Source organism: Labrus bergylta, chromosome 1 (assembly GCF_963930695.1).
Source record: "Labrus bergylta chromosome 1, fLabBer1.1, whole genome shotgun sequence".
In the NCBI taxonomy this organism is placed as follows: Eukaryota; Metazoa; Chordata; class Actinopteri; order Labriformes; family Labridae; genus Labrus; species Labrus bergylta.
This window is the reverse complement of record NC_089195.1, coordinates 32,369,502-32,386,453: the sequence shown is the minus strand read 5'-3', so window position 1 is coordinate 32,386,453 and position 16,952 is coordinate 32,369,502.

Here is a 16,952-nt window from a genome sequence, read left to right as displayed (position 1 = left end):
GCTGTCGATGTAGTTGTTGATGACGATGTATTAAAGGTCACACATTATCCAAAATACAATTAAACACTAATGTGTCTCTAGGCCGTCTACACACCACCCCCCAGTTATGAGAAAAGTCCATCCTCTAAGTCTTTCACCTGCTCCACTTTTCAGAAAATGTGTGCTCAAACAGGCCGTTTTGGAGATTTTCCCTTCATGACATCACAAAGGGCAGTAACCCCTCCCCCAGGTGGGTGCTTAAAGCTGTTTGTTTGCACTTACTGACGTCGTTTCCTCCCCTCTAGATCCTCACTTGTCTTGTTCTTACTCCCTGATGTTCGTCAGGGAGCCCCGTGTGAAAACATCTGCACACTCTCTGATATTCTACTTCGCACCGCTCCTCTCTCGGTTGGTGGCATGTTGTCTTGTTTTGGCCCGTTTCCATTTTCATCTTCTTCCCTTATATGTTCATCTGATGACAGAGCAGCTTATCGCCACACAAGATCTGATTTATTCACGACCATTCAAAGCATTCATCACACTTCCTCGTTCTCTTCACTTTCTTTAAAACCGACTCATAAGCGCACTAAAGCACCAAATGTTCATGTGATTGCAGCACTATTTGATCTCTCTGGTTATGGATGTCTCTTAAGCTGTTTTCACACAGGACAGCCTGCCAACTGAAATCCATCTGAGTTGCATTTTCAGTGAGTCTGACTCGATAATGCAGGATTTTCCCAACCTTGGGGTACCGCATGGAGTCCAAATGGGGTCCCCTGAAATTTCAAATTATTGACCAAAATAAAATATATAAATAATATGCCTTAATTAAGCTACAAGACGGTATCCAGTTCCTTGTAGCACATGCTAAAAACAATCACACTTGCAGTATCTCGGTGTGTCTCATTCATGCGTGATGCGCCCAGCATCAAGCAAAAAGCTCTATGTGTTTTGGATGTCTGTGGTCCCCAGAGCTTTGTGAAGTCAAACTGAGCTCACAATCCATTAAAGGTTGGGAACCACGGCATATAATGACTGATTCTGCCTTTATATTAATGCTGTGGTTAATTGGACGTATTCAAAGTATCAATAAACGAGTAGACAAGAACACACTGGCACGAATAAAGCAGCTTCATGATGTGCACATGGATCCTCGGTTGTCACTGGCCGGGTAATATGAATAAATGTGAGCTAAGATGAGCTGGGATCTTTTTAACTAAAAATTCCAAAAAATCAGGATATGGCTGAATTTGTTTGTTTTTCATATCAGCATTAAATACCTTCCTCATCATATCATATCAGTATCACTTTCCTCCAGATCAAACTTCAATAAGTCAAGATTCAATTCCAGTAAATCATTATAGACTGGAATGCTGCCATCAACTGGACAAACAGCAACACAACAGGTTGATGATCATAACAGAGCTCACTATATGATGCTGTTTTTCAGTAGAGCATTTTTTTATTTACTATTTGTTTTAAACAGACAAAAGTCATTTCAATGGAAACCTGAGCTGTAGTTTCCACGTTTCAAGGACAATATGAACATGTAAACAATAAGGTTCCTTTTCCAGTTTGCCATAATCCAAATAAATCACTTTGCTGTTGATTTAAATCATTCCCACAATGGTCAACAGAATACCAAGTTTAAAATCTGCTCTAGATATCTCCTACAGTTACTGTTTCCGTTTGGTTTGTTGGTTCTGCCTGCATCTAAATCCAGCCTGCAGAACAAGTGAGATAAGCTCCTGTTGTGGTGAACAGAGAAAGAAGAATGCTTCCATAAATAGAACAGATCCAGATCAGCTCTGTTGAAATAAAGTCCATTTTCTGACAAAGAGTACTGCCGTGCAGACAACACAAGTTTTCAAAGTATTACCCGTAGCATAAACAACATTCATTCATTTCTGTTGTTGTTGCTGCTGCTCTGTTTGTCTCTGTCTGTCTTTTTCTTTCCATCTGTCTGTCTATCTCACTTTACAAGCCCAACACCATTGTGACAGATGGCCCCTCAACCAAGCAGAAACCTCTGGTGTCGAAAAATGTGGGAAAAAAAAGTGTCCACTAGAGGCTGGCTGCAGAAGCACCAGAAGTCACACACACACCCCATTTTAAAAACGCTACAGTATAAATAAACATGTTTTCAACCTGGTTTAAATAACTAAATAGGTCTGGTTAGCTCATGTCTCGATCGGCACACACTGTAAGAGGGGTGATTTTTTTTAACAACTCAGCTGTTTTGATTTTATGAAGGATAAGCGTTATTCAAAATAAGGAGCGTAGCTGACCTAAATGACAAGCGGACACGGTGCAACGGTTTGTCAGGAGGCTTAAAATCCGCCTCAGCTCGTTAGGTTGAATGAAAGTTAAGCTGAGACGTGATTTCCAGCATGGAGACCGCCATCAGTGGGATTCCAGCGCCCCCTGCAGGAACAGATGGATAAAATCACTCAGGCTTCGTATATTCATATTTACAGTGTACGAGTTCAACATGAGTCTGGTCCTTTTCGAGGTTTCTGTCTGTTTTCTTGCCACTATAACTTTGCTAAATGTTGCTTAGCGCTCCTACACGTTGCTCTGCAGGATGCACGCCGGAGCTGTTGGAGCCTTGCTCACGGGCAGTACTCGGGTAGTGACCTGGCACCTCTCCAGCTTCCATATTTTGGTCTTCACCAGGACTTGAACCAGCGACCCTTCAGGTTCCCAAACCAAGTCTCCACAGACTGAGCTACTGCCGCCCCAAAGAGTTTTGGAGTGGCGGCTGCTGCGGGAGCCTCCCTCAGTAATTTTTTGACTTTTTTAAATTCTTTTTTGTGACTCATAAAAATCCCATCACTTTGACTTTAAGGTGTTTTATGTGCTTTATTGGGTCCATTTGTAGGTTGTTGTTGTTGGCCCCTTAGGTCTTAGTTGACACAGCAGACAGCCAGCAGCCTTCATCTGTCAATCAAAGCGACTACGCCCCAGATCATGTATAACTGGTAGCTTTGATTTTGAGTTTAACCACAATGCATCCTTCTTGTCATGAATAAAGAAAGCTTTGAAGACCAAAGCTCTTCTTTTGTTTTGTTGCTGTTTTGTGCCCCATGTGGCCACTTGAAGAAGTGCAGTTGTTTTGCACTTCCTGTTAGCTTCACTGTTAGCTTGTTAGGTTACTGCTTGATATGTTGTCATAATTGTTTCAAAGAAAACCTGTAAAGCATGTGCATGTTTTCATGAAGTGTTTTTTTGTAAAACATGAAGTGTGCAATGCACGAGCATTCACACTAATACAAATAATTATAAAATACATAGATGATATTTATGTGTCCTCATGAGGCACAAAGCTGGAATCAACAGGAGAGGAGTGAGAGCAGGTGAGGGCTAGAGTCTGTTGAAAGTATTTGAGGACACCTGGTGGACAGCTCGGGCATGGCAGGTTATAGGAAGGAGGAGGAGATTAATTAGGGGCCTAGGAGAAGGGAGCAGTCTGTTTTCAGAAAGGTGCTTGGAGCTCTGAAGAATATGCTTAAAATCACAGCAACGCTGTAATTCTATATCCTTTATTTTCCTCCTTTACAATGGAAGCCTCAGAGCTTCAGTTCAGACGATTACCAGAAGAGGGCAGCATTGGAGGACAACATACACTCTCTTGCAGGAAGTGCAGATGGATGGATAGCACTTGTGCAGAATCTTCAAAGACACTTCTGGACCCTTAATTGACACAAAATATTTCCTTGGTAATAACAAAGTGTTTTTCCAGTCAATGCCAGTGTACAGATTATTCCAAACATAGATGCAGGTTTACTACAGGTGTCCCTCTGAACTATTTCTCTTGTACATTAGTTATTAGTTTTAACACTTAGAAAAGAATCAGAACAGATTTTGGCCCAAGGCCTCATTCAGATTGTCATATATATATATTTTTTTCATGTTAGCAAGGGCTGAAAAATATTCCTAAAATAGAAAATGTTCTGTACAATGTATGTTTTTTCTTTTTTTTCCGACTGCTTTTACTATTTTCCACATTTTTTGTCAACTATGAAAATAAACCTAGGCACAATTTTTGCAAACAAGCGGACTGTTGTTTCACCATTCAATAACCTGAGCTTAATACAGAATTTACAAAAAAATAAACCACATTATTTGTTAACAGGCTTGATTCTGAGAAAACAAATTTAAAAAAAAAGTAGAATGAAGAAATCTAAGTATTTGATTCCCTTTTAATAAAGGGTTTCTTTTGCTAGCCTTTTGATTGTGATCTACAAAGCCTTACTATTTTTTTTTTAAATAATGAGAAGACAATAGTCTTTCCCTGTAATTAGTTATTGTGTATTTACCTTATTCTTGGAAGATAAAGATAAAGATAAAGATAAAGATAAAAATAAAGATAAACTTTATTGATCCCCCGTGGGGGAAATTTGTGCATTACAGCAGCTCCAGAAAACAAGGGACAGGAATATACTTATAAAAAATAAAAATAGAAGTTAAAAACAGATCAAACATATTTACATCATTTAAATAAAAAAATACAATAATGTAAAAAAAATACAATAATGTAAAAAAATAATGTAGTGCAGTGACCAATTTTAACAAACCCAATATGGTTTAGAAAAGTCACTTGAGGGATGAATGTGGAAGCTTTCGGACGCGTGCTTAGCTCGAAGAAATGAACACAGTCCATTGATGATTTGATTTGGATATTTCAATCCATTTCTTTTTAAACACTTCTTATCAAATAAAGGAAAATAAGACGAACCACTGTTTATAAATAAAACAAACAAATCCGCGTTGGATGCGTTTAACTCCGACAGGCTGACACGGTAAAAAAAAACTGTTTGCCTCCATTCAATCACCTGTCCCACCTCACCTGGAGCCTTGCCTTAACCACAGCATCCGCCCAGGCTACACATAGTGCCCAGTAGAGGGCCAACACACACAAGTACAAGGAAAATAGCATCACACAAAACAAACACCTCATTTGGCTCCAACAAGTAGCATGAGTGCAAGATCATTTATTGTGATTGGTTGTACATTGTCGAAGGTCTATGATGCTCCAACCTTATCTGGCCAATTTTACCTGACTTCACCCTATATGATGAAACAGCACATCTTCTCCTTTTCAGATTACACTAAGCTGCTGTCGCCTTTTCTCCCTGCTCCTCTAGAAGTGGACTTTCTCCCGCAGAGCTCGAAAAAACTGCCAAATGCTTTATTGACTGCGGTCAAACCAGCCGCTCCTCGAGTTTACATGGTGAAGTGAGCCGCCCCTAAATATGAAGTGCCCACGTATTCTGATCTTTATGGTAAATGCTCCGGACTGGAGGCTTACTTCACCATGTAAACTCGAGGAGCGGCTGACTTGACCGCAGTCAATAAAGCATTTGGCAGTTTTTAGAGAACGATCTAATTACTGCCTTCTTATGCAAGTACACAAAACACCAATGTGGTCAATTTTGTCCTGCAACCCTAGTGGTGCCAATACATTTATGGACTAAATGGTAGGCTGCTGGCATGTTCCACCACTAGTGGATTGTTTTTAATTCTGCCAAATGTGCTTTCCTTCATCATTCAGCATTCATTTTGCCACTTGTTAAACTCTAATAGTAGAGGAACAAACCCCCCAACAAGGCTTTAGTTTTCGAGATACCCTTACCCGAGGTAGAACAAAGCACGGCCATATTTTTTCATAACTTGAACATGTCTAGTTTATGAAACGGATTGTTGTATAAAAATATTTTACTGCAAAATAACTTTTTTTGGATGTTTTATGCATCTTACCAAAAAACGAAAATTGATCAAATTAGGGCTTCTCCAAAAGGGACAGCTCTAGCCTTATCACATGTATCTCTAGGAATCAGAATTAGAATTTCACCAAATATGGACAGGATGTTCACAGATAGTTATTAGTTACAATTATGCAAAGTTTTTATCAATACTATATTCATTTTTTGAATTTTTCACATTTAAACACACATGTAGTTTAGGCGGAAATTGAAAATTGAAACAAAAATTCAAAAGGTATGTATATCAAAGTCTGTCATTTTTTAAGTAAGGACACCAAACATTCAAATATGTCATTTTTATCTTCTTTAGACTGTTATCTCAACATAAAAGCAAGTTATGTGACTTCTCACTTGACCCTATGCTGTCACCAGCCCCTAACAGGAAACTAGTGCAGCCAGGATTTCAGGGCGACCTGGTACAATGGGGCTCTATGGATGTGTATGTGGGAGGAGGTGGCCACAAACAATAGATTAAGACTCAACAACAAGACACAATATAATTGTATTCTGTAATATATATATATATAATTAAACATTTTATAGTTATTTCTAATACATTTTGTCTCATATTTTCTATCTTGTATATGATTTATATGATGACACTCAGAGTCAACCCGCTGCTTTCAACAATATTATAACCTATGACATTGTTCATAAAAAATTAAAGCATTGTCTTGACATCAGTTGTGAAATATTAATGATCTAAAAAACAGTATTGATATATATAACCTTGAGTTCTTAGAAATTAAACATACTTCATATAGTCTATTTGTATATCGGCCATACAGCCTGTTGTAGTTTTTTAATGTATTTCACTCATTGTTTTTATAATACCCTAAGTATGATAAAGTGTTAAAAATAAAAGCTACAATAGTTATTTTTGTTGAATGATTTATCAGGCAACCAATGGAGCTGGGATACAAAACAATTCTTATGATGGCGTAAATGTGTGTAAGGTAAATTAGGATAACAATCATGCAGACATGTTTATAAAAAACGTCTTTATACACTTATTTTACCTCATTATATATAATGACATTTAAGTTTTAAATGCTAATTACAAAGGACGATTTCCACTTAAGACAATATGGCTGTGAACCTGAGAGCTTAACACCGTACAACTAAAAACCTTTGTGTCACAAAGGTTTTCTGATAAAAAAATCTCCTTCTGCCAAGTATGAACCGTCAAATATATCCCTAACTCTGAATCTTGGCTGTAGAAAATGACACCAACCCGCTGAAAGCAGTAACGAATAAGAATAACTTCACAGAAGAAAATATATTCTATCTTAAGGTATTGTTTGTTTTTGTAAACCATTTCACGAAATCAATGTAAGTTTAAGTGAGCTCCATAACCAACCAAAACAATCCTCCCAGGAGCTTTAAGAAAACAACTGCTGCAGAAAATAACCATCAACAAAGTCAACCAAACAAACAAAGATAACACAACCAAATCAGGACAACATAACCAAATCAGGACAACACAACCAAATCAAGACACCATAACTAAATCAAGACAACACAACCAAATCAAGACATCATAACTAAATCAAGACAACATAACCAAATCAGGACAACATAACCAAAGACAACACAACCAAATCAAGACAACACAACCAAATCAAGAAACCACAACCAAATCAAGACAACACAACCAAATCAAGACACCACAACCAAATCAAGACACCATAACTAAATCAAGACATCATAACAAAATCAAGACAACACAACCAAATCAAGACAACACAACCAAAGACAACACAACCAAATCAAGACAACACAACCAAATCAAGACAACACAACCAAATCAAGACACCATAACCAAATCAAGACATCATAACTAAATCAAGACAACACAACCAAATCAAGACAACACAACCAAAGACAACACAACCAAATCAAGACAACACAACCAAATCAAGACAACACAACCAAATCAAGAAACCACAACCAAATCAAGACAACACAACCAAATCAAGACACCACAACCAAATCAAGACACCATAACTAAATCAAGACATCATAACAAAATCAAGACAACACAACCAAATCAAGACAACACAACCAAAGACAACACAACCAAATCAAGACAACACAACCAAATCAAGACAACACAACCAAATCAAGACACCATAACCAAATCAAGACATCATAACTAAATCAAGACAACACAACCAAATCAAGACAACACAACCAAAGACAACACAACCAAATCAAGACAACACAACCAAATCAAGACAACACAACCAAATCAAGACACCATAACTAAATCAAGACACCACAACCAAATCAAGACAACAGAACCAAATCAAGACACCATAAATAAATCAAGACACCACAACCAAATCAAGACACCATAAGTAATCAAAACATCATAACTAAATCAAGACAACATAACCAAATCAAGACACCATAACCAAATCAAGACATCATAACTAAATCAAGACAACACAACCAAATCAAGACAACACAACCAAAGACAACACAACAAAATCAAGACAACACAACCAAATCAAGACATCATAACTAAATCAAGACATCATACCTAAATCAAGACATCATAACTAAATCAAGACACCATAACCAAATCAAGACACCATAACTAAATCAAGACACCACAACCAAATCAAGACAACACAACCAAAGACAACACAACAAAATCAAGACAACACAACCAAATCAAGACATCATAACTGAATCAAGACACCATAACCAAATCAAGACATCATAACTAAATCAAGACAACACAACCAAAGACAACACAACCAAATCAAGACACCATAACAGATTCAAGACAACACAACCAAATCAAGACACCATAACTAAATCAAGACACCACAACCAAATCAAGACAACACAACCAAATCAAGACACCATAACTAAATCAAGACACCACAACCAAATCAAGACACCATAACCAAATCAAGACGTCATAACTAAATCAAGACATCATAACCAAATCAAGACACCATAACCAAATCAAGACATCATAACCAAATCAAGACAACACAACCAAAGACAACACAACCAAATCAAGACAACACAACCAAATCAAGACACCATAACTAAATCAAGACACCAAAACCAAATCAAGACAACACAACCAAATCAAGACAACACAACCAAATCAAGACAACACAACCAAATCAAGACACCATAACCAAATCAAGACATCATAACTAAATCAAGACAACACAACCAAATCAAGACAACACAACCAAAGACAACACAACCAAATCAAGACAACACAACCAAATCAAGACAACACAACCAAATCAAGACACCATAACTAAATCAACACACCACAACCAAATCAAGACAACACAACCAAATCAAGACACCACAACCAAATCAAGACACCATAACCAAATCAAGACGTCATAACTAAATCAAGACAACACAACCAAATCAAGACAACACAACCAAAGACAACACAACCAAAGACAACACAACCAAATCAAGACAACACAACCAAATCAAGACAACACAACCAAATCAAGACACCATAACTAAATCAAGACACCACAACCAAATCAAGACAACAGAACCAAATCAAGACACCACAACCAAATCAAGACACCATAAGTAATCAAAACATCATAACTAAATCAAGACATCATAACCAAATCAAGACACCATAACCAAATCAAGACATCATAACTAAATCAAGACAACACAACCAAATCAAGACAACACAACCAAAGACAACACAACAAAATCAAGACAACACAACCAAATCAAGACATCATAACTAAATCAAGACATCATAACTAAATCAAGACACCATAACTAAATCAAGACACCATAACAAAATCAAGACATCATAACTAAATCAAGACACCATAACTAAATCAAGACACCACAACCAAATCAAGACACCATAACCAAATCAAGACATCATAACTAAATCAAGACATCATAACCAAATCAAGACAACACAACCAAAGACGTCATAACTAAATCAAGACACCACAACCAAATCAAGACACCATAACTAAATCAAGACATCATAACTGAATCAAGACACCATAACCAAATCAAGACATCATAACTAAATCAAGACAACACAACCAAAGACAACACAACCAAATCAAGACACCATAACAGAATCAAGACAACACAACCAAATCAAGACACCATAACCAAATCAAGACGTCATACATAACTAAATCAAGACATCATAACCAAATCAAGACACCATAACCAAATCAAGACATCATAACTAAATCAAGACAACACAACCAAAGACAACACAACCAAATCAAGACAACACAACCAAATTTAGACACCATAACTAAATCAAGACACCAAAACCAAATCAAGACAACACAACCAAATCAAGACACCACAACCAAATCAAGACACCATAACTAAATCAAGACATCATTGCTAAATCAAGACAACACAACCAAATCAAGACAACACAACCAAATCAAGACAACACAACCAAATCAAGACACCATAACCAAATCAAGACATCATAACTAAATCAAGACAACACAACCAAATCAAGACAACACAACCAAAGACAACACAACCAAATCAAGACAACACAACCAAATCAAGACAACACAACCAAATAAAGACACCATAACTAAATCAACACACCACAACCAAATCAAGACAACACAACCAAATCAAGACACCATAACTAAATCAAGACACCACAACCAAGTCAAGACACCATAAGTAATCAAAACATCATAACTAAATCAAGACATCATAACCAAATCAAGACACCATAACCAAATAAAGACATCATAACTAAATCAAGACAACACAACCAAATCAAGACAACACAACCAAAGACAACACAACAAAATCAAGACAACACAACCAAATCAAGACATCATAACTAAATCAAGACATCATAACCAAATCAAGACACCATAACCAAATCAAGACACCATAACTAAATCAAGACACAACAACCAAATCAAGACACCATAACCAAATCAAGACATCAAAACTAAATCAAGACACCAAAACCAAATCAAGACACCACAACCAAATCAAGACACCATAACCAAATCAAGACATCATAACTAAATCAAGACATCATAACCAAATCAAGACAACACAACCAAAGACATCATAACTAAATCAAGACACCATAACCAAATCAAGACATCATAACTAAATCAAGACAACACAACCAAAGACAACACAACCAAATCAAGACAACACAACCAAATCAAGACAACACAACCAAATCAAGACACCACAACCAAATCGAGACACCATAACTAAATCAAGACACCACAACCAAATCAAGACACCATAACCAAATCAAGACGTCATAACTAAATCAAGACATCATAACCAAATCAAGACACCATAACCAAATCAAGACATCATAACTAAATCAAGACAACACAACCAAAGACACCACAACCAAATCAAGACAACACAACCAAATCAAGACACCATAACTAAATCAAGACACCAAAACCAAATTAAGACAACACAACCAAATCAAGACACCATAACTAAATCAAGACACCACAACCAAATCAAGACATCATAACCAAATCAAGACATCATAACCAAATCAAGACACCATAACCAAATCAAGACATCATAACTAAATCAGGACATCATAACCAAAACAAGACACCATAACTAAAGACAACACAACCAAATCAAGACAACACAACCAAAGACAACACAACCAAATCAAGACAACACAACCAAATCAAGACACCATAACTAAATCAAGACACCACAACCAAATCAGGACACCATAACCAAATCAAGACACCATAACTAAATCAAGACACCACAACCAAATCAAGACACCATTACCAAATAAAGACATCATAACTAAATCAAGACATCATAACCAAATCAAGACAACACAACCAAATCAAGACAACACAACCAAATCAAGACATAATAACTAAATCAAGACACCACAACCATAGACAACACAACCAAATCAAGACACCACAACCAAATGAAGACAACACAACCAAAGACAACACAACCAAAACAAGACAACACAACCAAATCAAGACAACACAACCAAATCAAGACACCATAACCAAATCAAGACATCATAACTAAATCAAGACAACACAACCAAAGACAACACAACCAAATCAAGACAACACAACCAAATCAAGACACCATAACTAAATCAAGACACCAAAACCAAATCAAGACAACACAACCAAATCAAGACACCACAACAAAATCAAGACAACACAACCAAATCAAGACACCACAACCAAATTAAGACACCATAACTAAATCAAGACATCATTGCTAAATCAAGACAACACAACCAAATCAAGACAACACAACCAAATCAAGACAACACAACCAAATCAAGACACCATAACCAAATCAAGACATCATAACTAAATCAAGACAACACAACCAAATCAAGACAACACAACCAAATCAAGACAACACAACCAAATCAAGACACCATAACTAAATCAACACACCACAACCAAATCAAGACAACACAACCAAATCAAGACACCATAACTAAATCAAGACACCACAACCAAGTCAAGACACCATAAGTAATCAAAACATCATAACTAAATCAAGACATCATAACCAAATCAAGACACCATAACCAAATAAAGACATCATAACTAAATCAAGACAACACAACCAAATCAAGACAACACAACCAAAGACAACACAACAAAATCAAGACAACACAACCAAATCAAGACATCATAACTAAATCAAGACATCATAACCAAATCAAGACACCATAACCAAATCAAGACACCATAACTAAATCAAGACACCATAACAAAATCAAGACATCATAACTAAATCAAGACACCATAACTAAATCAAGACACCAAAACCAAATCAAGACACCATAACCAAATCAAGACATCATAACTAAATCAAGACATCATAACCAAATCAAGACAACACAACCAAAGACGTCATAACTAAATCAAGACACCACAACCAAATCAAGACACCATAACTAAATCAAGACATCATAACTGAATCAAGACACCATAACCAAATCAAGACATCATAACTAAATCAAGACAACACAACCAAAGACAACACAACCAAATCAAGACACCATAACAGAATCAAGACAACACAACCAAATCAAGACACCATAACTAAATCAAGACACCACAACCAAATCAAGACAACACAACCAAATCAAGACACCATAACTAAATCAAGACACCACAACCAAATCAAGACACCATAACCAAATCAAGACGTCATACATAACTAAATCAAGACATCATAACCAAATCAAGACACCATAACCAAATCAAGACATCATAACTAAATCAAGACAACACAACCAAAGACAACACAACCAAATCAAGACAACACAACCAAATTTAGACACCATAACTAAATCAAGACACCAAAACCAAATCAAGACAACACAACCAAATCAAGACACCACAACAAAATCAAGACAACACAACCAAATCAAGACACCACAACCAAATCAAGACACCATAACTAAATCAAGACATCATTGCTAAATCAAGACAACACAACCAAATCAAGACAACACAACCAAATCAAGACAACACAACCAAATCAAGACACCATAACCAAATCAAGACATCATAACTAAATCAAGACAACACAACCAAATCAAGACAACACAACCAAAGACAACACAACCAAATCAAGACAACACAACCAAATCAAGACAACACAACCAAATCAAGACACCATAACTAAATCAACACACCACAACCAAATCAAGACAACACAACCAAATCAAGACACCATAACTAAATCAAGACACCACAACCAAGTCAAGACACCATAAGTAATCAAAACATCATAACTAAATCAAGACATCATAACCAAATCAAGACACCATAACCAAATAAAGACATCATAACTAAATCAAGACAACACAACCAAATCAAGACAACACAACCAAAGACAACACAACAAAATCAAGACAACACAACCAAATCAAGACATCATAACTAAATCAAGACATCATAACCAAATCAAGACACCATAACCAAATCAAGACACCATAACTAAATCAAGACACAACAACCAAATCAAGACACCATAACCAAATCAAGACATCAAAACTAAATCAAGACACCAAAACCAAATCAAGACACCACAACCAAATCAAGACACCATAACCAAATCAAGACATCATAACTAAATCAAGACATCATAACCAAATCAAGACAACACAACCAAAGACATCATAACTAAATCAAGACACCATAACCAAATCAAGACATCATAACTAAATCAAGACAACACAACCAAAGACAACACAACCAAATCAAGACAACACAACCAAATCAAGACAACTCAACCAAATCAAGACACCACAACCAAATCGAGACACCATAACTAAATCAAGACACCACAACCAAATCAGGACAACATAACCAAATCAAGACGTCATAACTAAATCAAGACATCATAACCAAATCAAGACACCATAACCAAATCAAGACATCATAACTAAATCAAGACAACACAACCAAAGACACCACAACCAAATCAAGACAACACAACCAAATCAAGACACCATAACTAAATCAAGACACCAAAACCAAATTAAGACAACACAACCAAATCAAGACACCATAACTAAATCAAGACACCACAACCAAATCAAGACATCATAACCAAATCAAGACATCATAACCAAATCAAGACACCATAACCAAATCAAGACATCATAACTAAATCAGGACATCATAACCAAAACAAGACACCATAACTAAAGACAACACAACCAAATCAAGACAACACAACCAAAGACAACACAACCAAATCAAGACAACACAACCAAATCAAGACACCATAACTAAATCAAGACACCACAACCAAATCAGGACACCATAACCAAATCAAGACACCATAACTAAATCAAGACACCACAACCAAATCAAGACACCATAACCAAATAAAGACATCATAACTAAATCAAGACATCATAACCAAATCAAGACAACACAACCAAATCAAGACAACACAACCAAATCAAGACATAATAACTAAATCAAGACACCACAACCATAGACAACACAACCAAATCAAGACACCACAACCAAATGAAGACAACACAACCAAAGACAACACAACCAAAACAAGACAACACAACCAAATCAAGACAACACAACCAAATCAAGACACCATAACCAAATCAAGACATCATAACTAAATCAAGACAACACAACCAAAGACAACACAACCAAATCAAGACAACACAACCAAATCAAGACACCATAACTAAATCAAGACACCAAAACCAAATCAAGACAACACAACCAAATCAAGACACCACAACAAAATCAAGACAACACAACCAAATCAAGACACCACAACCAAATCAAGACACCATTACTAAATCAAGACATCATTGCTAAATCAAGACAACACAACCAAATCAAGACAACACAACCAAATCAAGACAACACAACCAAATCAAGACACCATAACCAAATCAAGACATCATAACTAAATCAAGACAACACAACCAAATCAAGACAACACAACCAAAGACAACACAACCAAATCAAGACAACACAACCAAATCAAGACAACACAACCAAATCAAGACACCATAACTAAATCAACACACCACAACCAAATCAAGACAACACAACCAAATCAAGACACCATAACTAAATCAAGACACCACAACCAAGTCAAGACACCATTAGTAATCAAAACATCATAACTAAATCAAGACATCATAACCAAATCAAGACACCATAACCAAATAAAGACATCATAACTAAATCAAGACAACACAACCAAATCAAGACAACACAACCAAAGACAACACAACAAAATCAAGACAACACAACCAAATCAAGACATCATAACTAAATCAAGACATCATAACCAAATCAAAAACACCATAACCAAATCAAGACACCATAACTAAATCAAGACACAACAACCAAATCAAGACACCATAACCAAATCAAGACATCAAAACTAAATCAAGACACCAAAACCAAATCAAGACACCACAACCAAATCAAGACACCATAACCAAATCAAGACATCATAACTAAATCAAGACATCATAACCAAATCAAGACAACACAACCAAAGACATCATAACTAAATCAAGACACCATAACCAAATAAAGACATCATAACTAAATCAAGACAACACAACCAAAGACAACACAACCAAATCAAGACAACACAACCAAATCAAGACAACACAACCAAATCAAGACACCACAACCAAATCGAGACACAATAACTAAATCAAGACACCACAACCAAATCAAGACACCATAACCAAATCAAGACGTCATAACTAAATCAAGACATCATAACCAAATCAAGACACCATAACCAAATCAAGACATCATAACTAAATCAAGACAACACAACCAAAGACACCACAACCAAATCAAGACAACACAACCAAATCAAGACACCATAACTAAATCAAGACACCAAAACCAAATTAAGACAACACAACCAAATCAAGACACCATAACTAAATCAAGACACCACAACCAAATCAAGACATCATAACCAAATCAAGACATCATAACCAAATCAAGACACCATAACCAAATCAAGACATCATAACTAAATCAGGACATCATAACCAAAACAAGACACCATAACTAAAGACAACACAACCAAATCAAGACAACACAACCAAAGACAACACAACCAAATCAAGACAACACAACCAAATCAAGACACCATAACTAAATCAAGACACCACAACCAAATCAGGACACCATAACCAAATCAAGACACCATAACTAAATCAAGACACCACAACCAAATCAAGACACCATAACCAAATAAAGACATCATAACTAAATCAAGACATCATAACCAAATCAAGACAACACAACCAAATCAAGACAACACAACCAAATCAAGACATAATAACTAAATCAAGACACCACAACCATAGACAACACAACCAAACAAGACACCACAACCAAATGAAGACAACACAAGCAAAGACAACACAACCAAAACAGGACAACACAACCAAATAAAGACAACACAACCAAATCAAGACACCATAACCAAATCAAGACATCATAACTAAATCAAGACAACACAACCAAATCAAGACAACACAACCAAAGACAACACAACCAAATCAAGACAACACAACCAAATCAAGACAACACAACCAAATCAAGACAACACAAGTAAATCAAGACACCACAACCAAATCAAGACAACACAACCAAATCAAGACACCATAAC